Source organism: Carlito syrichta, unplaced genomic scaffold, assembly GCF_000164805.1.
Source record: "Carlito syrichta isolate Samal-C Ts95f unplaced genomic scaffold, Tarsius_syrichta-2.0.1 Scaffold302291, whole genome shotgun sequence".
In the NCBI taxonomy this organism is placed as follows: domain Eukaryota; kingdom Metazoa; phylum Chordata; class Mammalia; order Primates; family Tarsiidae; genus Carlito; species Carlito syrichta.
This window is the reverse complement of record NW_007246387.1, coordinates 1243417-1270733: the sequence shown is the minus strand read 5'-3', so window position 1 is coordinate 1270733 and position 27317 is coordinate 1243417.

Here is a 27317-nt window from a genome sequence, read left to right as displayed (position 1 = left end):
GTGCCTGTAGTTCCAGCTACGGGGAAGGCTGAGGCGGAAGGATCGCCAGAGCCCAGCAGGACGAGGCTGCGGTGGCCAGGAGCGGCCACTGCCCTCCAGTCTGGGCGACAGAGTGAGACTCCAACTCAAAAAAAAAAAAAAAAAAAAGAAAGCTACTTCAGTCTTTTGTACCTTTTGTCTGTGTCTGACTTACCAATGGGGTCTTACCAGATAAACGGGGGCTTTCAGCAACTTCATAGTAATAATTTTTTTAGTACCAAGAGATCCTAGCTGTTGATGTCTATTTCTCCTAACCAACTCTGTCCCTGGAGCAGAAAGGGAGACCAAGACAGTGGATAATTAGAGAGCCTTTCCCAAATCCCAGTCGTTTCCAGAGTCCTCTCATCTCTTACGGTAGTCCTCTTGTGTTCCTTCTGCTTAAATGAAAGATGTGTGATCATCTCAGTGATGTAGACTTTATCCATCATTTATGTTAAAGCAGTCCTTGGTTATATTCTAAAGTCAAAGATGCCTGAGGATCGGACATCCTTCTTAGAGCAGCTCAAACTCTCCGTGTGAAGCCAGGCTGCTTCTACAGGCTTTTAAAGCCAGTGAGTCAAATCCTTGTGTGACTAGGCTGCCCCTGAGTCCCAGGCATGTCTTGATACTCAGCTCTCAGTGTATAGTCTCAAATTATCTCTAAAAGGTAACCTTCATTCCTGAAATGACTCATGAGTTGTTACGGTGTTTCACTCTTCTTTGCACTTCAAAAATGTGAGCTTATTAATTAGAACTACTCACAAGACAAATACATTAATCACAGGACTACAATATGTAATACTCCAATCTTAAGCCCTGGTACCATCCCTAACCTTTCTGCTGGAATGAAGGTTCAGAAATCTTTTTGTCAGAAGAGGTGTTTTTGGGAGAAACACAACTTTGGGCTTGTGTGTTTGTGTGTGAAGTGAGAATTTACTCTTTATTGTCAGGTGATGCTGTGGTAATCACCTATACTTCCCAATGTGGTAGACCTAAGTAAGAGAAATTCTGAACAGTTCTCTAACAAAAATAAATATTACTTCATCTAGTTCTTCTTAAATCAATGCATCAGTGTCAAAAAAATGCAGACATAAAATCATTCATAGTTACCAAATTGGTAGCTTATTACACCAGAAAAAGAAATATTGATCTTATTATGCTTAAGTTCCTTATAAGAGTATATAGGCCTCAGATTTTTTTTTAAAAAAAATCTCAATTGTTCTGTGTTGCAAAGAGCTGTCAGCATTCAGATAATTGCAGTTAACTGAACCGGAAGCTGACAAAGTTAGATGCTGGCAGCAGATGGTGTTGTCAAATAGAGGTATAATTGCATTTAAAAAAAAATCCCTCCAAAATAGTTTCTCAAGCTTTAGGTAACTGAGATGACATTTAGCAGGCTCTGGAAGTCGCTTAAATGGGTACAGAAATAAAAGGATCATGGAGAAAAATGTCACCATCTGAATTTGTCTTGAGTCTTTTTGAGGTGACACTTGTTAATACTAGCAACTATTTACAGCCTATAGAATAGAATGTGTCACTGTTGCATTAAGTTTAGTTCATTTGGTGTGGAAGGTCTTTTGTAGCAGTCTGGAGACTAATGGATTGAGTGCTTTAAAATATGAAGGAGACAGAAAAATAAAAAGTATAAATTATTTTAAATTTAGACCCAGAAAAACTCACTGAAGCTTTTGGAGAAAGGTAATTAATGCAATTGAAAACTGCAGGAAAAATAATGCTTTTTATTTTATAGTTTGTCACTGTTACTGAATATGGCGCAGCAAGAATTAAATGTAAAGTGCTTTCATAACATTTGGCGGCATTGTAAATATCACTGGGGATTTCTTGGAGTGTGGGGGCAGCGTACGTGTGAAAGACCTGATAAATACACTCATAAAGTTTCAGGATAAACTACAATATGAAACTAAACGTCATGTCTTACAGGTAAGGAAAGTGAAGCCCAAGGCTGAGCCAGAGGAAAAACTCTTACCTGGACTCAAAGACGTACACCCTTTGAAATGATATAAAATCTAAAATATTTATTGGCCAAATAGGTGATAGAGAGGTACAGATAGGCCAGTCGTTTCTACTACAAACATGAGTATAAGCCAAGCCTGGCATGGAGTATCCTTCCTAGGGAGGCAGGGAATGGTACTGATGAGAGGATGGGTTTGGAATCTAACCCTCTGGAAACTAAACCCTTACTTTGCTCCTTATGAACTTACACCGCGACTTAACTTCTCTAGCCTTATTTCTTCCTTTGATCATGTGTACAGTCTCCACTACGGTCCATGAACTTCCTCATAATGGTAGCACTATTAAATGCTGAAGAGGACCGACCTGGTTTTGTCTGTAAACTCTGGGGGCCATCTCTTTGATTTTCCCACTATGGCTTGCTGAAAGCTCTGTATAGCATTCTAACATGCTGCAAAGGAGTTTTTTTTTTTTAGCTTCACTTGATCTGCTAGATCATCCATCACAGTTGCTTACGTTAGAGTCTAAACAAGCTAAAGAACTTTCTTCTACTTGAGGACAAAGGTTCCCAACTATGATCCCTGGATCAGCAGCATCAGTACCACATGAAAACTTATTAGAAATGCAAACAGATTATTGAGCCCAATTCCAGACCTACTTAATCAGAAACTTTAGAGGTAAGGAACATCAGAAATCTGTTTTAACAAACTCTCCAGGTGATTCTGAAGTATGCTAAAGTTTAAAAAAATGCTGGTCTAGAGTGCTAGGTTGTCAGTTTTTTGTATCATCTGGTAAATGGGTCAGAAAAGCATGTCCAGGTGTGCTATATTTTGCCACCATAATCCAAAGATACATATTAAGAATGTAGTGTGTGCAAGGTATAGCTACTTGACGTTTTCTTCAGGGTTTTTTTTCTTGAAATAAACCAGATCATTTCCCCAGAGAGTATGCTAAAAGAGCAGACCACTAAATTTTCATGGGATCATCAACGCCTATCTTCTGGCATGTCCTATCAAGGAACTTAGGGAACTAATACTTCTTGTTTATTTAGCATCTCTTAGCATAAAGCTATTACCTTATTGACATGATGTCCTCCGGGGTAAGATGATCAGGACCCCTGAAAACTTAATTATGGCATAGAACCAGTTAGCTGACATAACCCCAAGAGATTAAATTGGTGCACCTATTTTTTTTCCAGGGGAAATCACCTATGGTTCCTTCTCAGGTCCTGTCACCAATACGTTATTCAGCCCATCTTTCCTAAAGAAGATAAGCTATGATGCCTGACCTTGGCCACAGAAGGATGCTAGTATAACCTCTGTAATTAAAAAGCCAGTGTTCACTGTGGCAACTTTCTCTACCATCCTTAGTATACACAAAATGATCTCCTATAATTTCTAAATACATTTCAAGATCCTGGTGCTCTCCAAAAGAGAAGATTTTTTGGTGCATTCTTGGAGACAGAAGGAAAGTCACTTGACTTCTCTTGGGGGACGTAAGGAAAGAATGAGTGGCTCACGAGTGTCAAACTCATTCCAACTTTCACATCTCTCTGCATTCTGTATTCCTTTTTGTATATTATATATGAAAGAATTTAGGGCATCTCAACTTCATTTACCCTGGGCCACTATTGAATAAAGGTTTTGGTTGACCAACTGAGCAAATAATTAGAACCATTCCCAGCTTCTCATGCCAACACATTGATAACCGCATTAATATTGATACATTTACCCCAATTTAAATCAGATTTTTCTTTTCTTTTTTTTAATCCGGTGTCCTTAAAACTCATTCCCACACATGTTCTTCAAGTATGTAAATTATTAATATTGCACATATTTCTTTTTGTGGTTAAGTATTTTTCTAGGTTTTCCAGTATTCTTTTCCTGCTTTTTCATTTTATTTCTTGTGACATCAAAATTATATGTTTACATCTGGATGGAAAATGATGTATGGATCCCTTTTCTCCATCTGAGTCTTTACAGAGTTTTCAAACAAGAAACAAACAGCTTCAATAACAGGGAAGAAAAAAACGCCTCTCGTTCCATGGTAGATGTGTGGTGTTTGGGGTATTGCATAGATCATTTCTCTCCTCCCATATTCCCTTGTTTCAATTCCATTCTTTCCTATCAATACTTTGTCAACCATAAAGAACCCAGTGAATTCATGGGACATATTTCAGAAAGCTGTAGGATCAAACACTGAGTTTGATTCTTTAACTATCTTAGCCCTGTAGCTGCAATAGATAAGACATTATTTAAGTACAGTCATAGAGAGTTCCTTTTATTTTCTCGCCTGTTCCTTGAGCCAAGAATCTAGTGCTTATCATGCTATTTATTTAAGTTTTCCAAGACTGTTAGAAGCATCCTCTCTCCTCTCATCCAAAAATCTACAGACCCTTAACTTCTCAAGCTCTTCATTTGGGTTTTTATAATACAAGCCATGTGGTTCTCTTAAGCCTTACCTTCAAAGGGAATATCATTTCAAGTGACTATAAGAGATAATTTGTATTTCTCCACTGCATGCCAGATTTATAAATCATCTTTCCCTGGGGTCTTATTTTCCCTTTGCCCAGAGCCTTTATTGCATATATCAATCAGGTTTCTTAATTACAAGCACCATAAATCAATATAAGTTAATTTTAGTCCCCTAAGAGTTAACTAAAAGGTGGTGGGAAACTCGTAGACTCACTTGAAGAGTCAGGAAACCAGGCTTAGCAGTCATAGTTAAGAATAACATGAAAATCATATTATTGCTCTTGAAACACCACTTGCTCTGCTGACATGGGGATACTGTGGCTAGAGCCCCTGCTGTCTTGGGAGAGTGGATCTGCTGTCACTGCTCCCCTGGACAGCACTCCGTGCTTTGATTGCCACTAGTTCCTCATCAAAGTTTGACACACGTGGCTATGACTGATAAAGGCTTGCTTACCTGTCCACGCTGTAGTGGTGGGAACAGAGAAAATGAATGTTTGGCATTTCTACCTCTTAAGTGGGATGTGGTCTCAGATTTGTTCAGAAATACTGCATAAGATAATGTTTTGAAGTACTAACATAGTGCCTGGACATACAGCAAGCTTTCAAAAATGTGCTAGAATGTGGTAGACATCACTGAAGACAATGAATGAAGTTGTTTTATGACATTTAGGCCACAGAAAAGGATATTAGATATTGTCTTTCTTAAAGCTTCCAATATGGCTACCTTGTGTTTGGGGAGCTAATTAGGATTGCCATCTTTGGTTGGCTGCAGTTCATGACATATTGCTATTCACTCATTCAACAAATGTGTATTTCCTGCCTCTTTCTTTAGACAATCATAAGGAATTGTAGGGAGAACAAAGGACAATATCCACTGCTTGCCCTCCGATAGCACGTACTCCAAAGAAGAGCAGACACCCACACTTATATTTATGAGGTTTATAGTTTGCCTGTTGGGATGTTACACACATTGTTTTATGCACTCCTCTCAATAGCCATTTGATAGGAAGTGGAGTCTCAAAAAGTTTAATGAACAAGGTCATGCAAGAAGGAAAGGACAAAGCCCAGTTCACACCCAGGCCTGGGTTATGATTTGAGGAAAAGGCAGAACCCAGGAGTTACAAAAGCCAGGAGTAGAGAAAAGACATGAGATTTGAGAATTCGGTCCCAAATCAAAAGACCTTGACACTAGCAATGTTATGGAATACTCAGAGCATATTGGCAGAAAAAAACCAAGTAGATTTTCTTTAAATTGTCAAGACTAGAGTGAGTCCATACCTGGAATGAAAGGTGCTCCGTTTGTCAATAAAATATTTGTAAGATGCAGATAATTCATATCAGGGCCAAGGAAAAAAGGCCAGAAGGATAGTTTGGACACATCCTCTTGTCATTAGATAAGCTGGTCACAGAATCATGACATTACTAGTATCCAAGACCTTCCCCGCATACAGGGACTTGCAATAACTTGTCATTCAGTGGTCTGTCTCAAGACCCACCTTATGAGTGGTTTGATTGTTCTGGGGTTGAAGAATCTGTGGCTGACAGTCCAGTAGCCACTGGGATTGAGTCTGAGAAAGCCAGGGACTGGCAGAGGGCTGCAACAAGTATTTCTCATGGAAGAAACTCAGATTCAGAGATCAGAGGTTGACAACTGCATTAGATGGACTGGAGTAATTTGTGGGGTGAGCATTGTAGGCTGTTTGTGATGATGGAAGCTGTGGTTACAACTGTGTTGTTGTTGGTAGTGGTAGTGTCTGGGAAGTGTGCATGTGTGTGAGAGAGAGTTCATACCCAATGTGATGACTTTGAAGCTCTTATAAAATCCTTCAAGAAGATTTCCTTCAATAAGTGCACCAAAGTGACTCAGCATTTATTAGCTAAAGCTATCTCTTATCTGTCAACTATAGATATGAGGCCACACTTCTTTCCAGATCACATATGAGTAAAAAAAATTCTGATGCTTGTCCAAAATAAACCAACCAAAAATCCTGAAAATTATGCATTTTTGCCTGGCAATATGTATTTTCCAAAACAACTTTTGTACCTTACAGGAGACACAAAAACCCCTTATTGAACCAATCATATTTACTAACTTTAGACAAATGTGGGTGTGCAATACATGTGCATATACTATATTCATACATGTTTATAATCATATTGATATATTCATATTTAATCACATTACTTCACCTGTACCCCCCCCCGATTCTACATTCTTGGCCGAAAATACTACTAAGTTTGCATTTTTTTTGAGTTGGAGTCTCACTCCCTCACCCAGGCTGGAGAGCAGTGGCATGCTCATGGCCACCCCAGCAGTGGCATGCTCATAACCACCCCAGCGTTGACCTGTTGGGCTCCGGGAATCCTTCCACCTTAACTTTCCAAGGAGCCAGAACTACAGGCGTGTGCTACCACACCTGGCTCATTTAAAAAAATTATTTTTTGTAAAGACGAAGTCTTGCCACGTTGCCCAGGCTGGTCTCCAACCACTTGCCTCGGTCTCCCAAAGTGCTGGGACGACAGGCTGAGCCACTGGCCCCGGCCTACATTTGCATTCTTATCTGTCTCTGAAGCACAGTATAGCATTTAGTGCCGTGTGTGCATCTTCCAGGAGGTATTATATGTTTTGCGCCAATATGAAAGGGATTTGGAATTTGAAAGGGAGCGTTCTTAGTCTCTGATCTCGCCCCATTGGAGAAATGTATCGACATTGTGTGATTGTCTGCTTTGAGACTGAAAGGAAACTGGGAGTGGTGCTGTTTATATTTGGAAGATGTTGGTTTAAATCTTGGTTCTGCTGTTTGCTAGCTTTCTAACTTTCAGTAAGAGATGCAGCCAGTTGGAAGCTAATAATTTTTCCTCCTTAAAGTTGTGAGAAGACTAAATGTATATAGACATTGCCTAACAGGGTATCTGGCATGTAGCAAACATTATTATAATAAAATGTTTGAACTGGAAGAAGTCTTAGAGTTAATAATGTTGATCAACCTTCTCGTTTTGCAGGTAAAAACTCTGTGATCCAATGGGTTAAAATAACTTAGGCAGAGTTCTTACATAACTAGTATTAGAGTTGGAATAGTCTCCAAGGTGCTAGATCCCCATGAAATTCCAAGAAACAAAAGTCAATGTCTTATTGTCAGTGGGCAGATGAATCATGCAATAGTGCAAAATGGAAGGCATTTCTCTTTACATTTTTTGAATCAGAGGAACATTTGGTAATATTAGCAAAGTTTCTCTAATCAAACATCTCCATTTGGATTTTTGAATATATATCTGCTACTTGGTATCTGAGTTGTGTTTCTAGGATTTCCAGTTAGCGATTAACTTGGGGATTTTAAAATGACTGAATTGTCTTTCTACAAACAAATTTATTAGAGTATAACTTACATGCCATAAAATTCACCTCTTCTAAGTATACAATTCAATGATTTTTTTTTTTTTAGTAAATATACCAAGTTGTGCTATTGTCACCACAATTCAATTTTAGAACATTTTCATCAATTCAATGAGGTTCCACAAACCTGCTCATGGCTTATGTGTGTTACCCACGACCCTAGACAATCACCAATATACTTTCTGCTTCTATTGGTTTGTTTTTCTGGGTATTTCATATAAATGCATTTATACAACATGCGGCCTTTTGCAACTGGCTTCTTTCATGAGCATAATGTTTTTGAAGCTCATCCATGTTGTAGCATGCTCAGTGATTTTCTTTCTTTTCTTTTTTTTTTTTTAATCGCTGAATCTTGGTTGACTTTGATATAGGTTCTACTGACATGAGAGGGAAATCGGGCCCAAGAAATGATTTCAAACTCTCCAATTTGGCCACCTGGTGAGCCTGATTCTACAGAGTTGCCCACAGAGCAGCTTCCCATAGGGAATTCACCAAGGTTGAGTCCTCTGGCCCTCTTCCCAGGCTGCGGGGAGGAGATGTTTACATCCTTGTCTCTGATGATTATGCCACTACATGGTTGGAAAATTGCCCAAGTGGGAGGCGGCAGCTCAGATTCCAGCAGGTTAATAACAGCCTTGAAGTGCACATCAGTGAGGGGCAGTGGCACATCTGCCACTGAATTTGGGAGTTTGAGGGAAAAGGGGTGAGTACTCACAGGGAGTCCATGGAATGGGTTGCACAAGTGCCACAGCTGGAGGTGACTCTGGCAGGGGTCAGGCATGTTTTCTGGCCTTGCTAGTTGTGAGAGAAAGTTAGTGTCTGGAATTGGTTCAGCACGCAGTTTTGGAAGTCAGGTGGAATAGGTTTGACTGTGTGACTGTGGGTTGATTGTGAAACCTCTTGGATCCTTGGCTTCCTCATGTGTGTAGTGCATACCTTCCAGAGTTGTCAAAATTAAGTCAGATGATGCGGACAAAATGCTTAGTAGAATGCATGGCACCTGGAAAGTATTCAGTAGATGCTAACTATTAAGTCTTAACTTCTTGACACTAGAGAGTCATGCCTAATCTTGTGTCTTGTGTTGGCTCCCTTGCCAGGTATCTCTACATGAAGATTAATTCCTTCGAATGAATAATACGCTACATTTCCAAAATCATAAAAGTATTAATGGAATTAACAGAAAGGGTGTTTCATTTCAGAACTAACATCTAATTTTCCCTCTCGCCCTCCCTCTTCCTTGCCCTCACCTTCTGTCTCTTCTTCCTTCATTTCTTCCTCATAACTTAATTCATATTAAAATTCCAATTACTAGTATTTATGTTACTCATCCTATACTCTGAAGTGTTTTTCATGATGTTACCGTATTTGATCCTCACAACAGTTCTGGAGAGAGCTGTCACCTTTATCCCCATTTTGGAGTTAGGGGTCATGTGATCTGCCAAAGTCACACTGCTCATGAATGGTGCATACGGCCTATGCTATTACCTATAGGAAATTAGATACGGTCTTAGCTTCCTAGGACCGCTGTAACAGATTTCCACAACCCAGGTGACTTAACATAACATCATTTATTCTCTTGTATTCCTTGAAGGCCGGAAGTCTGAAATCAAGGTGTTGGCAGGGTTGGCTCCTCCTGGAGCTTCTGAGGGAGAGTCTGTTCCCTCGGAACAGATCACATGACCTCCAGAACAGATCACATGACCTCCATGTTTTTCTTCTGGTTTCTGGTGGTTGCCAACAATCCTTTGCACTCTTTGGCTTGTGGCTGCAGCACTGCAATTGCTGCCTCACGTGGTGTTGTTTCTTGTGTGTGTGTCTTCTGTGTCCGTCTGAATGCTCCTTTCCTTTCTCTTATAAGAACACCATTTGCTGGGAAGGTGTGAAGAAAATATCGGATACATTTTCAGAACTGGAGGACCTCACATATCAATTGAAGAAGCAGAAAATGGCAAAATGTCACAGAGCACTGTAGCAGCTTTTAGTGACTTGCTATAAACATTGAGCCTGACCTTTGATGAAGAAGAATAGGGAAGGTTGGAGAGGACAAACTGCCACATGAAGATGATGGAGTTTGTACTTGGCCTCCTTGAATGAGAACAAAATTTGACCCCCCTGGTCTGAACCCATCACAAAGAGGAGGGGTGGCAGCTGTCTGGTGATGGCAGCTGAATATGATAAAGGCCAACCAGCATGATCTATGAAGGTGAGAACCCAATCAGAATCATCTCAAGAAGGGCACATGAAACAAATGGCCAAGAATAATAACTAGCAGCATGTTACCGTTTGCTTTGCAGTAAATCCTTAAAGAGTGAATGGGCTGAGTAGCACGTTCATGGAGGGGTGACTCGGGAGTCAGGTTGCCACTTCAAACAGATGTGAGTAGCTTGATGAAGAAATGGAATGCTGAGAACACTCTTAGGCTTCTGTGAAGAACGCAAAGGGTTCAGTGGATTCCAGGGAAGTGTTCTGAGAAAGAAGGGACTGTATCTGCTGTGTTCATGGCTGTGTCCCTTGCAGGACAGTCTCTGCATTCAGCAAGTGCTCAGTCAAGGTTATAAGCAGAAAAAATAAACGGAAATTTAGAGGTTCTAGCAGAGCCTGGAGGCACGAGGCAGCAGGGTGGGCTAGTGTGCAGACGGGCATCTACTACAGGTGGGTTGGAGGATGTTACCCATCTGGGCTTGAGTTCCTAGTTAGCATACTCAAATCTGTCAGATGTGCTACAGCCTAGCTTGTCCTTGTTGGTCACGGCAAACTCCCGAAGCTGCTCTATTTGACTTGTTCGGAGCACGTAGCCCTGTCTCTGCTGCTCTTGTTCCCGTCCGTCCACATTTCGCCCTTGGTGTTAGAGGCACTATTTCCTTCACTGGAACTTTGCCTTCCTCTACTCTGTTCCAGCCATGCACACCTGGAGTCTTGAAACTGCTCAGTCCATGAGCATCACACCTAGAGAGTGTCTTTACCTGGATATCGCTGGAATTGGATAGGACCTAGAAAAATGTGAATTGGAGAATAATGGAATACAAATGCAGGACCGTATAACAGAGGGATAGATGAATGAGCTTGTTTTTAAGGGAAGAGAAAAGGGAATGTCATTGAGTGTTGCTTTAGAAAAATTAGTTGGCATATTTGAGTACAGTATTTTATTTAGATAGATAGATAGATAGATAGATAGATAGATAGATAGATAGATAGATAGGATCTTGCTGTGTTGCCCAGGCTTGTCTTAACCTCGTGGCTTCAAATGATCCTCCTGCCTCAGCTTCCAATAGTGCTGGAATTATAGACATGAGCCATGGTGCCTGACTGAGCACAGTATTGATTGGTGGGGAATTTTATGCACTATCATCTCTTTCATATTGAAATGCAACATCAATGATATCCATAATATAATCCTTAGGAGCATCACAGTTCTTGAATTTTATGAAAAACACGGCATATACTGTTATTTGTCCACTTAATAATTATTCTTCAACTAATACGTACAATGTACCAGGCTTCACACAGGTGGATGCAGATAAGAGGGCACTCCATTTGTACTCCAGCCCACAGGATCTGACAGATTGTGGGAACTCATGAACTGTGTACAACCAAGTAAAATGTAAACCAAAATAAATAAATAAAAGAAAGAAAGAAAGAAAAAGAAAAGAGGGGTAGAGAAGTCACTCCAGTGAGGGATTCCAAAGCTGGGCTTAGTCTAGCTGTAGTGGCTTGCTAGGAGAGTTGACCCGAAGGATGGTTAAGCAGAAGGCAGTTTCTACTGTCTAGAATCTGAGATCAAAGCCTGCCTTCTGGCTAGCCCAGGAGTGTGTGCTGACTGTGAGAGTGGGCCTGCACCTCCAGACAAATGCTCTTCAAACTTGTCCAGACAAGTGATGGGAGCATGCAGTGGCTCTTCTATAATTAGTCTGGCTGATGACTCCTCGAGTCATCCCCGCTGGGAAGAGGCTTCATCAACAGGAGCTCAACAGGGCATCCCCTGTGCCACCCCCTTTCGGCGGGAGATCTTATTTATGAACTGTCATGCCTCTCGGAGGGAGATTTCTTCCGTCTAAAAGCAAGGAGGGGAAGGGGCCGTTTTCAGATTTTCAGTCACCGAAACCACAAAATTACAGTGGAAAAAGACTCATTATGCTGGGTAATTTGTCCCTTAGGGTCCGGGGACGCCTGGGGCAGGAGTCTCCCCGTACCATTGTCCCTCCTCTGCCTGCTGAGCTCCAAGAGGTCAAAACTCGGAGCTTTCCCTGTCTCTGGTGGTTCTTCCTGTTCATTTGCTTTTGCCTCTGGTTATTTTGGTATTTAGTTTATTTCTATAGCACACGTGAAATAGCTATGATTTGTTCAGCACTTAGGAAGGTGAGAGAAGCCACAGTGTCTGTTCTTCTCAGACTGACAGCATTATTGGGCACAAGGCAGAAATGTCTTTCTCTTTCCTTCTGGTACAACCGAATCGCAAACTAACAAACCTCGATCACCCAAACCCTTTAATGCTCACCTAGACTTACATTGTAGCATTTGCATGTATGTCTTTTAAAAATCTCTTGCTCAACTATAAACATAATGTAATGATTAAGCAGAAGCTTTGAAGTCAGGGAAAGCTCTGGCTTAATCAAGGTCCGGGATTCCTTCGCTGTGAAACCCTGAGCTCTTTGCGCCTCATTTCCATGAAGTGCAAGATCCCAAGGCTGGTGTGAGGATTCAGCAGAAACTGTCACACGGCAGCAGAAGGCATCTGCTCAGGAGACGTGTGCTTCTGGTCCCCTTCCTCTTTGTCCCTCCTAGAGGCGGGAGGGGTGTTTTCTCTCTTCTGTTTCCTATTTTTTTTTCTTTTTTTGAGTTGGAGTCTCACCCTGTCGCCCAGACTGGAGTGCAGTGGCCACTCCCGGCCACCGCAGCCTCGACCTGCTGGGATCCGGCGATCCTTCCACCTCAGCCTTCCACGTACCTGGAATGACAGGCGTGCACTACCACGCCTGGCTGATTTTTTGATTTATTGTAGAGATGAGGTCTCGCTGCCCAGGCGGGTCTCGAACCCGCGGGCTCAGGCAATCCACTCACCTCAGCCTCCCAAAGGCGGGATGACAGGCTGAGCCACCGAGCCCGGTTTATTTCCCCCTTTTCACAGGCAGGGTGACAGGAGGAGTGTAATCAGGGACAGAAACATGGATAGAAAGCAGAGCTACAGGAAGACTGTTTACTATAGAGTCTTGAAAAACACCATTGCAGCCGGGCTTGGTGGCTCAGCCTGTCATCCCGCGCCTTTGGGAGGCTGAGGTGAGTGCATGGCCTGAGCCCGCAGGTTCGAGACCCGCCTGGACAGGCGAGACCTCATCTCTACAATAAATAAAAAAATCAGCCGGGCGTGGCTACTCGGAAGGCTGAGGTGGAAGGATCGCCGGAGCCCAGGAGGTCGAGGCTGTGGTGGCCGGGAGTGGCCACTGCCACCAGTCTGGGCGACAGAGTGAGACTCCAACTCAAAAAAAAAAAAAGAAAAAGAAAAACACCATTGCATATGAGCTTGCAGGGTAACAAGCCCAGATGTAGAATGGTGACTTAGCGCTACCCCTCTGGCTGCAAGAGGATGGTTCTCAGAGCTTTCTGGGACAAGATCTATTGAGCAGTAAATGAGCAGTTTGGCCTCCAGCCCTTGCCTAGGGCTCTGGCTCCTCAGTGTACACCTGGGTACCTCGCTCTTCCTACTGGTAAGCCTCATGCTCTTTGGCCACACCTATCCCTTCTTCCAGCATGTTCTTAAACCCAAGCAAGAAAGCCATCTGCCACGAGTCCTGCACAGGAAAGAGCTCCAAGAATTACAAACACAAAAAGGATAAAAATTTTAAAGACGCTTGGTCACCTCCATCACTCAGGATCTAGCATGACCTGTGATTCTAAACACCTATCTTTTGTTGCTTACTATTCAGGCCTTAGGAGAAAAGTTTTTCAACACCTCTTGCACCCCATCTTTAAAACAAAAGAAAATGGCAAAGGAATATTTGAAGGTTTATTAGTTGTGATGTGGCTGGTGTCATAGATGAATTCTGTTTTGGCATGCAAGATGGATTTGAGCAGAGGTGCTTAGGTAAGAGAAAAGATAAATTAATTTGTCAAATCTTTCCTCTCAGACAGCATGAATGCAATAAATTCTTGCATAATGAACCATCATTTCCCAAGAGTGCCAAGAGTCCATTATCTTACCTCTCTTCATGTTCTAATCTGTAGATCCAGAAGTGCTCAAGGATTAATACAATATCTTCACAATTATACACGATGGAAAAGGAACACCTTACAATATGGAACAATTTATTTTTTAAAGTTTTTAAAAGTAGGTTTAGGTATGATGTGCATGAAGCCCGATACTGATTTTTTATTCTATGGGTCTAGACATTGCTTTAAGTGACATTGGAAATTATAAGTCATAAGGAATTGTGTGCTGAAATGAAAATATTCTGTAGTATTTCATGTGATGATTTCTCTCTGTGACCTGTACAATATCAAAAATGGTTTAATTCAATTCATCGTTCACTTCTGAAGATAGGTATTGCTTTGACATTGGTAATTCTAGTTACCACGTGCAAGGTTAGCGTCTCCTTGAATTTTGTACCCTTTCTGCCTTATTAACCTCACCATAGTCCTAGCTGTGTGTTAAAGGACCACCTAATAAATATTTTCTGATTTTCAGGCCACACAGCCCCGCCACAATGTTCAACTCCACCAACAGCACAGAAGCCCCCATAAACAGTACATATGGGAGTGTCAAGGCTGTGTTCCAGACAGATTTAATTTCTCAAAATAGGTAACTGGCCTATTTGGCCCTGGCTCATAGTTTGCTGACCTCTGGTTTAAGCAATACACTTCTTTCTTTTACATGACCTCTCTACTTTGTGGGTCATTGTGGTTTCTTTCCCACATTCTGCTTTACCGGAGTGGGTGGAGCTGCCATCATCTTGACTACTGGCCGATGTTATGCAAGAGGAAAGAAAGGGCTTTTCAGCAGCCTCAGCAACTCAGCACTCAGCAGAAGGGACACACAGTACTTCAGCTCACAACTCACTAGCTAAAATTAGTCATAGGTCAACCTAGCCATAAGGGACCATAAAAGCTATGATAAAGGTTCAGATTAGGTGTTGTGACAGGACAGTGGAGAGAGAAACAAAATCAAATTAATGAGTTTAGGGAAAAATTTACAGGAGTGATGTTTGTTTTGGGCTTCCAAGCATACGAGGGTTTCACATACCTACTTTGATATTAATGTCGACAGTAGAATTTATTTTTAGATGTGTTTTAATTAGAGTTAATATGGGGTATGTTTATTTCCATATTTTTATTGACAAACTATGTCTTTTTCTTAGGTTAGTTTCATGTAGACAGCAAACAGTTGGGTGCTGTCATAATTTATTCATTTTGAAAATATGTCTTTTAAAGTAATTATTACAATGGATGATAGATTATCTTGCTAGTTGTTTTCTATTTGTTTCCCTTTTCCTTTTCTGCCTGTTTTTGGGTTGGTTATTTTTTTTATAACTCGTTTGTCTTCTATACTAGCTTACTATTTACATCTGTTTCAAAACAAATTTTTAATATTTTTCTGGAATTTATAGCATATACAGTTAATAGTTTGATCTTTAAATGTAGTCTGATAATCTGAAATTATTGTATTTGCACCTGTCCATTTAAAACATTTATGCTATATTTTTTCTTTATTTTGTTTTGTTATTTTATTGTATTTTACTTTATTGTTGTGGGGTATAGGTCAGGATTGCATACGTAAGTGGTTTATGGTAAAGATTTGGGCCTCCCATTGGACCTCATGTCACCTATATTAGGATCAGTTATCCTTATTGATGTTATGTGCCCCCTTCCCCTGACGGTGTCCTGTTACAGTCAATACTCTTTTTTGCAATATTATGATGGGTGTTCAGGGTCCACTTATGATGAGAGTATATGTGGTACTCAGTTCTTTGTTTCTCTGATAGATCATTGAATATGAAAAACTTCAAATCCATCCAAGTTGCTGCAAAGTACATAATTTTATCCTTCTTTATGGCTGCATAATATTCCATTGTGTAAATGTATCATACTTATTTTTTATCCAGTGCCATGTTTTTGCTATTGTGAATAGTGCTGCAACAAACATGGGTGCACAGCTATCTTTTTTGTAGAATGATTTGAGTCCTTCTGAATATATTTCCAGAAGGGGAATTGCTGGGTTGTATGAAAGATCGTTTTCTAGTTATCCTCGCCAGCATCTGCTGTTTTTGAATTATTAATAATGGCCATTCTGACTGGAGTTAAGTGGTATCTCAATGTGGTTTTAATTTGCATTTCTCTGAAGATTAGTGATGCTGAACATTTTTCCATGTATCTGTTGGCTGCTCATATGTCTTCTTTTGAGAAGTATCTATTCATGACTTTTGCTCATTTTTTAGTGGGTCTGGTTTTTTTTTTCCTTTTGGCACATTTGAGTTCCTTGTAGATCCTGGATGTTAGGCCTTTGTCAGGTATACAGTTAGCAATTTTTTTTTCTATTCTGTGGGCTGTCTCCCCACTCTCTTGATGGTTTATTTTGCTTTGCAGAAGGTTTTCAGTTTGATGAGGTCTCCCTTGTCTATCTTATCTCTTATGGCATGGACATTTAAGGTTTTGATCAGGAATTGGTTGCCTATTCCAATTTCTGTAAGGGCGTCTCCTGCATTTTCTAAAATTCTGATAGTTTGATGTTTTACGTTTAGGTCTTTCATTCATTTGGAGTTGATTTTTGTGTACGGTGACAGGTAGGGGTCCAGCTTCATTCTTCTGCATGTGGTCAACCAGTTTTCCCAGCACCATTTACTGAATAAGTTCTCCTCTCCCCAGTGGTGGTTGGTGGAAGCTTTGTCGAAGATGAGTTGGTTGAGGAACTGAGGTTTTGCTTCCAGAATCTCTATCCTGTTCCATTAGTCTATATGCCTGTTATTGCAGCCTTATAATAAAGTTTAAAGTCTGGGAGTTTGATGCTTCCTGCTTTGCTCCTTTTGATGAGGATTGTTTTGGCTATTTTTGTTTCCATATGAATTTCTGTACTGTTTTTTTCCAGGTCTGAGAAGAATGATGCTGGTAATTTAATGGGTATTGTGTTGAATCTGTAGATTACCTTGGATAGAAAGGACATCTTAATAATGCTGATTCTTTCAATACATGAGCATGGAATATTTTTCTATTTGTTTGTGTCTTCTTGGATTTCTTTGAGCAGTATTTTGTAGTTTTTGTTGTAAAGGGACTTTACTTCTCTGGTTAGAAAGATGCTAAGGTATTTCTTTTCTTTTTTTTGTGTGTGGCTATTGTACTTTTTACTTGGTTTTCTGCCTGTTTGTTGTTAGTGTGTAAAAAATGCAACTGTCTTTTGCACATTGATTTTGTACCCTGAGACTTTGCCAAAGTCCTTTATCAGTGCCAGGAGGTTTTTTGAGAGATTCCCTTGGGTTTTCCAGGTATAGGATCATATTGTCTGCAAAGATGGATGACTTAGCTTCCTCTTTTCCTATTTGGATGATCCTGATCTCTTTCTCTTGTCTGATTGCTCTAGCTAGAACTTCCAACACTATGTTGAACAGGAGAGGTGAGAGTGGGCAGCCTTGTTTTGTTCTGGTTTTCAGGAGAAATGCCTCCAATTTCTGTACATTTTGTAATATGTTGGCTGTGGGTTTACCATAGACAGCTCTTACTATTTTGAGGTATGTTTCCTCTATACTTACACATTCAGGGTTTGTTTTTTTTAAATCAAGAAAGGATGCTGGATTTTGTCAAAATTCTTTTTTTGTGTCTAATGATATAATCATGTGGTTCTTATTTTTACATCTGTTGTTGTATTCAGTTACATTTATGGTCTTGTAGATGTTAAACCATCTCTGCATCCCTAGAATGAAGCCTACTTGGTCATGGTAGATAATTTTTGAGATATAGTATTGGATCTGATTTGTTAGATGCTTGATGAGAATTTTTGCACCCATGTTCATCAGGGATATTGGTCTATAGTTCTCTCTCTTAATTGAGTCTTTGTCCGGTTTGGGTATTAGTGTGATGTTAGCTCCTCATTGTATGTTTTGTAGAATTCCACTAGAAAGACATCTGGTCCAGGACTTTTTTTTCTCAGGAAGTTTTCTTTTGATAGAGTCAATTTCCCAGCTTGCTATGGTCTATTTAGGGTCTCTATTTCTTCTTGTTGCAACCATGGGAGGTTGTTGGGTGGAGTGTTCTATAGGTATCTATTAAGTCCATTTGGAAAGTCCTACATTTCATTTAGATTATCCAATTTGTTTTCATACAGATATGCATAGTAATCTTTGATAATCTTTTTTATTTCTTTGAATTCAGTTGTGACTTGATCTTTTGTGTTTCTGATTATGTTTATTTGGGTTTTCTGCCTCTTTTTCTTGGTCACTCTGGCTAATGGTCCATAAATTTTGTTTATCCTTTCAAAGAACCAGCTTTTTGTTTCAGTGATTTTTTCCTATGACATTTTTGTCTTCTATATCCTGTATTTGGGCCTTTACTTTGGTGATCTGGATTATTCTGCTGAAGTTAGGGTTTTGGTGCTCTTGCCTTTCCAGCTCATTTAGGTGATTTATTAGGCTGTTAACTTGTGTTCTTTCTATTTTCTTGATGTGTTTTCCTAGAGATATAAATTCCCTTCCTAGTATTGCTTTCATGGCATCCCTGAGATTTTGGTAATATGTGTCTTTGTTTTCATTCATTTCCAAACATTTTTAATTTGTTTTGATTTCTGTATTGACCCAAGAGTTGTTCAGTATTGTGCTGTTAGTGTCTATGTCTTTGTGTGTTTTGAGGAGATTTGTTGGTGGCAAAATTTATTTTTATTCTACTGTGTTCTGAGAAGGTGCATGGTAGTATTTCAATCTTATGGAATTTGTTTATGATTGACTTATGGTCAAGGATGGATGATGATGAGTTGAATGTATATTCTGTGGTTGTTGGGTGGAGTGTTCTGTAGGTATCTATTAAGTCCATTTGGTCAATCATCAAGTTAAGGTTCCAGATCTCCGTATTGACTTTTTACCTTGATGAACTATCTAGGGTTGTTAGTGGAGTATTTAAATCCCTAGTTATGGTAATGTTAGAGTCAATATCCTTTTTCAGTTTATTTCGTACTTTGTAAATCCAGGAGCTCCTGTGTTGGGTGCATATGTATTTTGGATGGATATTTCTTGTTGATGGATTGAACCTTTTATCATTATGTGATGTATTTCCATATCTTTTTATTTTTTAAATTTCATTTCTATATTTTAAAATTTTTGATTGCTTGAAGTGTTTTGTTTAATATTAAAATTGCAAATCCTGCCCTCTTTTGTTTTCCATTCACCTGAAGTTTGTTTTCCATCCTTCAGTCTGTGAGTGTCCTTTGTAGTGAAATGTGTTTTCTCATGGCAGTATAATGTTGGGTTAAAAAAAAAAAATCCAGTTTGCCATTCTCTGTCTTTTCAGTGGTGCATTTACTTCATTGATGTTCAGGCTGATTATTGAAATTATTGTCATGAGGTTCTTATATCTTTTACCTTTTGTTATCTTTTACCTTTTGGGTTGACATATGTATGTATTTTCAATTTTGCAGTTCTGAGATATGTTGTGCTGATTCTATGTTTTCTTGCATTCTTGGGAAGTGCATGGTTGTTCTTTCTTTCTTTCTTTTGTGCTTAATATCTTCTTGAGCATCTCCTGTAGAGGTGGTTTGGAAGCAGCATTATCTTTTAAGGATTGAATGCCTGGGAAGGATTTTAATTCTCCATCATTGATGAAACTGAACTTGACTGGGTAAGAAATTCTTGGTTGAAATTTCTTATCTTCAAGTACTTTGAAAATTGAACTCCAATCCCTTCTAGCGTGTAGTGTTTCTGCTGATAAGTCTGCTGTTATTTGAACTGGTCTTCTCCAGTAGGTGATCTGTCTTTTCTCTCACTGCCTTTAGGATTTTTCCTTTTATACCTTGCAAATTACTATGTGTATAGGTGTTGGTGTTCTCATTTGAAATACTTCTGGATTTCTCTGAATCTCTTCTGTTTCGATGGTCACATCTCTGGTGAGATGGGGAAGGTTTTCTTGGATAATTTCCTGGAATACTTGTTCCAAGATGTTCTCCATTTTCTTTTCTTTTTCTGTGATACTGATCAGGTATATGTTCAGCCTTTTGATATAGTCACATATCTCTTGGAGGCTTTGTTCTTTCTGTCTAAGTTTTCTTTCTATATTTTTAACAGATCAGATTAATTCCATGTTTTAGACTTCAAGTTCTAAGATTCTTACTTCTGCTTTATTGATTCTGCTTTCCATGCTAGTCATCTTGTTATTTATTTCCTGGATTGTGTTTTTTATGTCTCTCTGTTACAAATCATTTCAGTGTTGTATCTTGTCTTTATTGAGTCTTATTTACTCTTTCCATTCATTCCTGTTGTCTTCTGGGGTCAGTCATTGGTGATTTCCTTTGCTTGGGCTCTGACATCTGAGCCCAAACAGCCCAAAGGAAATCACTAATGGTGATTGCCTCTTTAGTACACTGGGAATTATCTATGTTCTTCCATTGATTTTTCCTCATTTGTGACAGATTTTTCTCATTTGTAACATCTGTCATTTGCTCAGCTCTCTATTCTGCCCTAGTCAGACCCTCTGAATTTGTCTGTTTTAAAATAGGGGTGGGGGTGGGAAGCTTTGCTATTTCTTGTGTTTCAAGAATATAATGATATGGAGGGTGGGGAGCTAGGATTCAGGAACGATTTGCAAGTTACATTGTTCAATGACTGGTATATGGGCCTCCTGAGACCCACTGCCTACCATCACTCTATATGACAATGCAGTGGGTACATGTGTGTATCCTCTGAGTCTAAGAAGATGACATCACAGTAATGAGAGAACAGAGAAAAGTACACTGAAATAGAACAGACAAAAGTAATAATTAATAAGATAAACCACAGGAAAACAAAAGCAAAAGCAAAAGCAAAAAAAAAAAAAGACAAAAAGAAAACAATAAGCAAATAAAAAGCCAGTAGAAAAGAAAACAAAAAAACACACAAAAACAGAAAAGTCAAACGCATGCACAAACACATACAGACACACAACAAAAAATGAAAGAGGAAGAAGAAAAAAAGGGAAGAGGAATGCAAATTGAACCCTCATATACACATTTACACACACTAAACCAAAACAAAAGAAGAGCAAAACAAAAAGGGGGGGTGCCAATTGAACCCCTCACACACACTAAACAAAAGCAAAAGAAGAGCTAAAAACCAAACCCAAACAAAAAACCCACATCCCTTGTACTAGGCTACTACTGTGGAATGCTGACTAAATTAAGTCAATAGTTGAGCTGGGTTTAGATGTTATTTCTATGCCTACCTTCAGAGCACCACTGACTTCAAACTTTTCCATTTTTACTTTTCTTAAGGTAAAAGCTGGATTGCTGGCAATTTTTCCTTCGTGCTCCAGATTCAGCCCCAGGTTTAGGCCTACCCTCCTCTTTGACTGCACAGGAAGTCACTCTGCATGCTCCTGACCTTCCTTGGTAGTAGATGCTGTTGGTTGTTACTTTGTGTTTGCTCTCTGGTGGTTGGGGCCAGAAGGCTTCCTGGTTTTCCTGGCACAGCCTCAGTCAGGGCTTGTGTCTCTAGATCTCAGGAGTAGGTCTTTCTTATTGGTCCTGCTTCTTTCCAAGCAGGTAGGAGATCCGCAGTCCGAACCCAGAATGATTTTTTGTCTTTTTCACATTCTTTCTCCTAGTCTTGACCTGTAGTGGCAAGAGATGTTTTACTGTGTCCTGAGACTACAGTGTTTGATGCCCTTCCAACAAAAAGCTGTTGTTTTTGTTCCCACAGCAACTTGAAGCTGTTATTTGAAGGAAAAAAGTCCAAGCCAGGCTTTTCTGCCTTTCTCACAGCAATGACAGTTCACCTCCCCAAGGTTCTTTTTTTTTTTTTTTTTGAGTTGGAGTCTCACTCAGTCGCCCAGACTGGAGTGCAGTGGCCGCTCCCGGCCACCGCAGCCTCGCTTGTTGGGCTCTGGCGATCCTTCCACCTCAGCCTTCCGAGTAGCCGGAATTACAGGCATGCGCTACCACACCCGGCTGATTTTTTGATTTATTGTAGAGATGAGGTCTCGCTGCCCAGGCGGGTCTCGAACCTGTGGGCTCAGGCCATCCACTCACCTCAGCCTCCCAAAGGCGCGGGATTACAGGCTGAGCCACCGAGCCCGGCTTCCAAGGTTCTTACTACTGACTCAAGTCTTCTCTGATTTCTTGTCTTGTCTCCAGTTATTTCATGAGCCCAACGGAGGTTTATGGAGACAACCCTGGGAGTGAGTGACAGCTCTTTCTGTGTTTGTCACTCTCCCAATTTGTTTCTGTACCCATTGTTTCACATTCAGCATCTAGTAATTCATTTAAATTTTCATCAAATTTTGTGTATCCATGTGTTTGGTGGTCCTATCTTCCTCTTATGCTCTACTGCAGGATAAGACAGCACTTGACTTTTCTAGTCATCAGGGAAATTTCTTGCCCTATAACCTAGGCTCTCTAATGGGTTTAAGAAATGTATGATTTTACAGATTCAACGGCTCTTTATGTTTGCTGGGTTGGAGTCATACTCTTCCTAACTTTAAATATCCAAGATAAAAGTCAAATCTCTTGTTGTTGTAGAATTACATCTACTCTCCATGAAGATTATGTTCTGCTTTATACACTTTTGACGACATTGGTTGAGAATGAGATCATTTTCTATAACTTCACTAGAACATCTAGTTCGTACAAGAACTGAGCTATAATTATGCTGTGAATTTATGTGAAATTACTTTGTCAAATTATCTCTAAGCACATTTGATTGAGCACTCTTATGTGGTTAAAACAAAAGCCGCCTTCTTAGATACCTGAAAACTTAGGTCATGATCCTTCCTCTGTCATTTTTCATTCTGGTGATCTTTAAGCAAGTTACTGGACTGCTTTGGTTCTCAAATTCCTCTCTTTAAAATGAAGACACTGAGTTTGTGATTTCTGTGGTTCACAATCTCTCCTAAGGTCAATGATGCTATATAAATTGGCTTTTATTCACATAATTGTAGTACAGGTGTTATTATTCTCATTTTACAAAGAAACAATTTTAAAAAACCAATATTATGCACTTTGGCATTTAATTCTAAGTATAGCACAGTACTGAATTGTCAAACTTGATCTTCTTATTGAAGGAAGGCAGGGTTAAACTAAAGCAGAGAGTAGTTGTTATATTTTCAGCATCTCTAAGTTCAATCCAAAGTTTGTCTCTGCCTCTTGCAGAAGAACTAATTCAACTACTCTTAAAGAAACTGTATAAGTCACATGCTGTCGAGTGTGTTCTCAAATTATTGTGATAAGCTGTACGTGAATCTGTGTGTTTGTGTGTGTGCAAAAGAAAAAGGGGGAGGGAAGGCTATTAGTGAATTGTAGATTGGGTGCGTTTGAGCAATTAAATAGTTGGAATAAGATCCATGGTGTCTCAATTTTAACACCGATATCCTTTCTACTTGGTCATGCTTCCAAAGTGTGGAAGTTGCTGCTACTGTCATTTTGCTGTCTTAAAAAAAAGCAGAGCCCTTTGGCTCAGAAAGCTTCTAAATGTTGAACTACATGTTTTCTAAAACCATCTTTGTTGTAGAGCAGAAAATTCAGCACCCAAACCAACTCCTGTGTTTGAAATCACATTCCAAAGAATATATACCTTGGAGATATATTTATCTTATTCAATGGTCCTAAACCTGGAAGTTTATTTTACTCTCTATATAGAAAATGTGTGTGAGTGTGAGTAAGTCTGTTGGCTAGAGCCATAATGCTGACAATGTCATGGGCATTCATTCCCACCTCTGTTACCACCTATACAAAATTTATCCATCCTTCAAGATCTAATTCAAATTTTATCTTCTTGCAAGAAAGCTTTCTTGATCAATTTTAGTCCTGTTTCTAAACTCCTGGTTTAGTGGTTTAGTTTGATAAATTAGTCAAAATTGATTGTTAAGAAATTTTGGACTGGGCATGATGGCTCATGCCTGTAATTCTAGTACTTTGGGTAGTTGAGGTAAGAGGCTTTACCTGAGCACAGGAGTTTAAGACCAGCTTGGGCAATATAACAAGACCTCGTTGCTACAAAAACATTAAAAAAAATAGCTAGTCATGGTTGTGTGTGCCTGTAGTCCCAACTACTTGGAAGGCTGAGGAAGAAGAAGGATCACTTGAGCCCAGGAGGTCGAGGCTATGGTGAGCTGTAATCCTGCCACTGTACTACAGCCTGGATAACAGAGTGAGACAAAGGAAAAAATTGTATTGCTATTTTTCACTGGCAGATGAATGTTAGGAACATTGGAAGGATTTGGTGACTAATTTGTAAAGCTTTTACTGAGATATTTAATCTTGAAGATAAGGACAATATCTTCTTCTTTATTTTATTTTCAAATAATTACCAACTGACCAATGATTTTGTTACAAGCATTTTTCTAGACACTGAGAATACAGTACTAAATGAAATTGGCAAATTTCTTGTCATGAAGGAGTTAATGAGACATGATAAAAACATTCAAATGGTGATTTAGTCCATGAAGAGAAAGAAAGCAGGGTGAGGGGGGTCTGGATAGTGACTGGAGAGGAGCATTTCTTGTTTTGTACAAGGAAGGCTTCAATGAATGTATGACATTTGAATAGAGCTCTGATGAAATTGAAGGAGCACGTCATGAAGATTTCTAGGAGATAATTCCCATGGTAATATTGCACAATCGTGTGCATAATGTGTGGTAGAATATTGCATTATATTGAACTGATGTATACCAATGGATTATAAAAGGTTGAGGGGACTGTGATATCTCTGTTTGCTCTTGATTAAGGATTTGAGACCATTTGTGGTGAGGAAATTCACTTTTCCTGTTTCTAGAAACTAGAGACAGCAAACATGGAGAATTTGGTTTTTAGGAACCTGACCATATTAATAGTACTCCCAGCGAGCAAGCTTTTTTATTTTTCCCCCCAAAAGGACGAATTTACCTGAAAGGTAGAGTTTCTGCCATACTGAATTTAAATGGACAAACAGTAGAATGGGAGAAAGGGGCTCAGTTAGGCTAGGGAGTATGCAAGGTGGGCAGTGTCATGGCAGAAAATAAACAGAAGACTTGCTTTACAGTCAAAACCAAGAAAATAGAAAGGCTGAAACAGAACCAGTGGGCCCAAAGGTATGACGGCTAGTTCATCAGAAAAACAAGGATTCAAGGCCATGGGAATCGCCACAGGGTAAGGCAGCTGAAGAGAACTGGTGATGCAAGGAGCACATAACACAAAAGACTTTGCTGGCCCTGGCTCTCCTGGACCAGTGGACTATCAATTGCCGCTCTAGTTCCAGAGGGCAAAAACTTTTGTTGAGTTGAGCTGCAAATACAGTGACACAAGCTCTTCTAGTTATGAATGTTTTGAGTACGTATTTTATTAATACATTTTCATTCCATTAGGGAATAGAGAGTAGTAGCTTGTTTAGCAGTTAATAGCTTTGACTCTGGAGCCAGACTACCTGGGTCAGAAGCTTAGCTCTTTCTCTATCTAGTTGTGTGACCTTGTAACTGTAAGTTCTTAAGACTTACCCCAGCCATTCTTGGAATTTATGTGATTTGTAAGTCTTGCAACGTGCTTTCACAAGCCTTCCAGGCGAGGTACCCAAGGAACCTCAGACCACTGCTCTCGGTGATAACTGTTAAGTCCACATCCATATAGGGTACTATATTACATAGACTACAGAGCTAGTCACATTTAGATCAAGAAAGGCTATGACGCCCGAGTGCAAATTGCTTCACCTCTCTGTGCCTCAGGGTGTCCATCTGTAACATGAGATTACTGTAGCATACATTTCTTGGGGTTGTAATGGAGAGCTAAAGTAAGCAAAATAGCTAAAGCACTTGAATAATATTGTCTTTCTTTGTGTTAATCCCTTGTGATTATGTTCCAGATTAGAAAGCTGATACTGCTTAGCATGAGAGCAAAGTTTGCATGGACCTTATTATTCTAGTTCTCTGACATCCAGGCTGAGAATGACGGCCTGCTTGAATCTACATGAATATAATGACTGGAAACAAACTGGACAGAGTTACAGCCATTTTTTTAACTTAAAGAGAAATGACTACATGGCACAATTATAATTTCACCATTAATCACAAAAATATGTCAGCACTCTCAGGCTGCCTGAAACTAGGAATAGTAAAGGTGTTACTAAAAATAATTTAAGCTCTTCCAGGAGAGGTACTATGTCTATCTTGATTGTTGTTCTAGTTTAGCGCCCAGCACAGTGTCAGGCTCAGTGCAGAAACTCCAAGATTTGTTAAAGCAGTTAATTAATGTGTGTTTTTGCCAAAGTACTGAAACTTAGAAGTCTGAAATCAGCCCCAATGATGTCAGAATGACCGTTAGGTTCAGATTTCAAAGTATAATACAGAACCAGTCACATTTATATCAAGAATGGCTGTGATGCCCAAGTGCTATCACCTGACTTTGATTATTTATCTTATTCATCAAACTTGAATTATAATTAAATGGATGATCTCAAGAAAGTAAATTACCCCCTGAAATTTAAGAGTTGATCCCTTGATGGATTTTTTAGGCAAATGTGTTTTGGGCAGTGGAAGACTTCTAAATTAGATCTCATAGAGCTGGAATTTAAACATTGTGAAAATGAAGGTGCAGGCTTCAAAGGAGACAATTTGAAAGGTTGAAATAAAAAACAGTCTTTTGAAAATGCAATCATTTATAGAATCTTTAAGAGCTCAGTCATGTTATTATGACATCTTCCACTGCATTTCTGAGAAGAACAAATGAGAAGATGTGTGAGTTTAGAGTGAATGAGTGAATTACTACACAGAACTCTAAAAGCACTGGGGTCCTTAAATAAGAGATTATCTGAGAACTGAACTTTTTTCAGTAGGTATATTATCCAGATGGAATTAGCTTTTGAAATCTATCCTAGGCTTTATTTGAGAATGAAGAGTTTTATTTTCAGTTTAGTTCTCTGTTTTATGACTTAGATGATTTATGGCTGAAGGTTCTATACTTAGTCACATTGGCCCTTGGAAGATTGGTGATCTGATCCATTCTCAGGAATGAAATGATCAATTCAATTTTTAGAGCTGATGACCAAATTGATTAGACAGTAAATGATCAGGCCAAATAGAAATTACCACTTGGCATCAACCAATATGACCATTTAAAAAATACGATTGACCCCAAAAGGCTTAATATAGTGCTTTATAGAGATATGGACTTAATAGTGATTATCTAGAGTAGTGGTTCTCAAACTTTGGGTGCCTCAGGTTCACCTGGAAGGCTTGTGAAAGCACATGGCTAGACTTAAAAAGTACAAGAGCTCCTAGAATGTCTGGGGTGAGGCTTAAGAACATACTGTTCCAACATGTTACCAAATGATGCTGTTCAG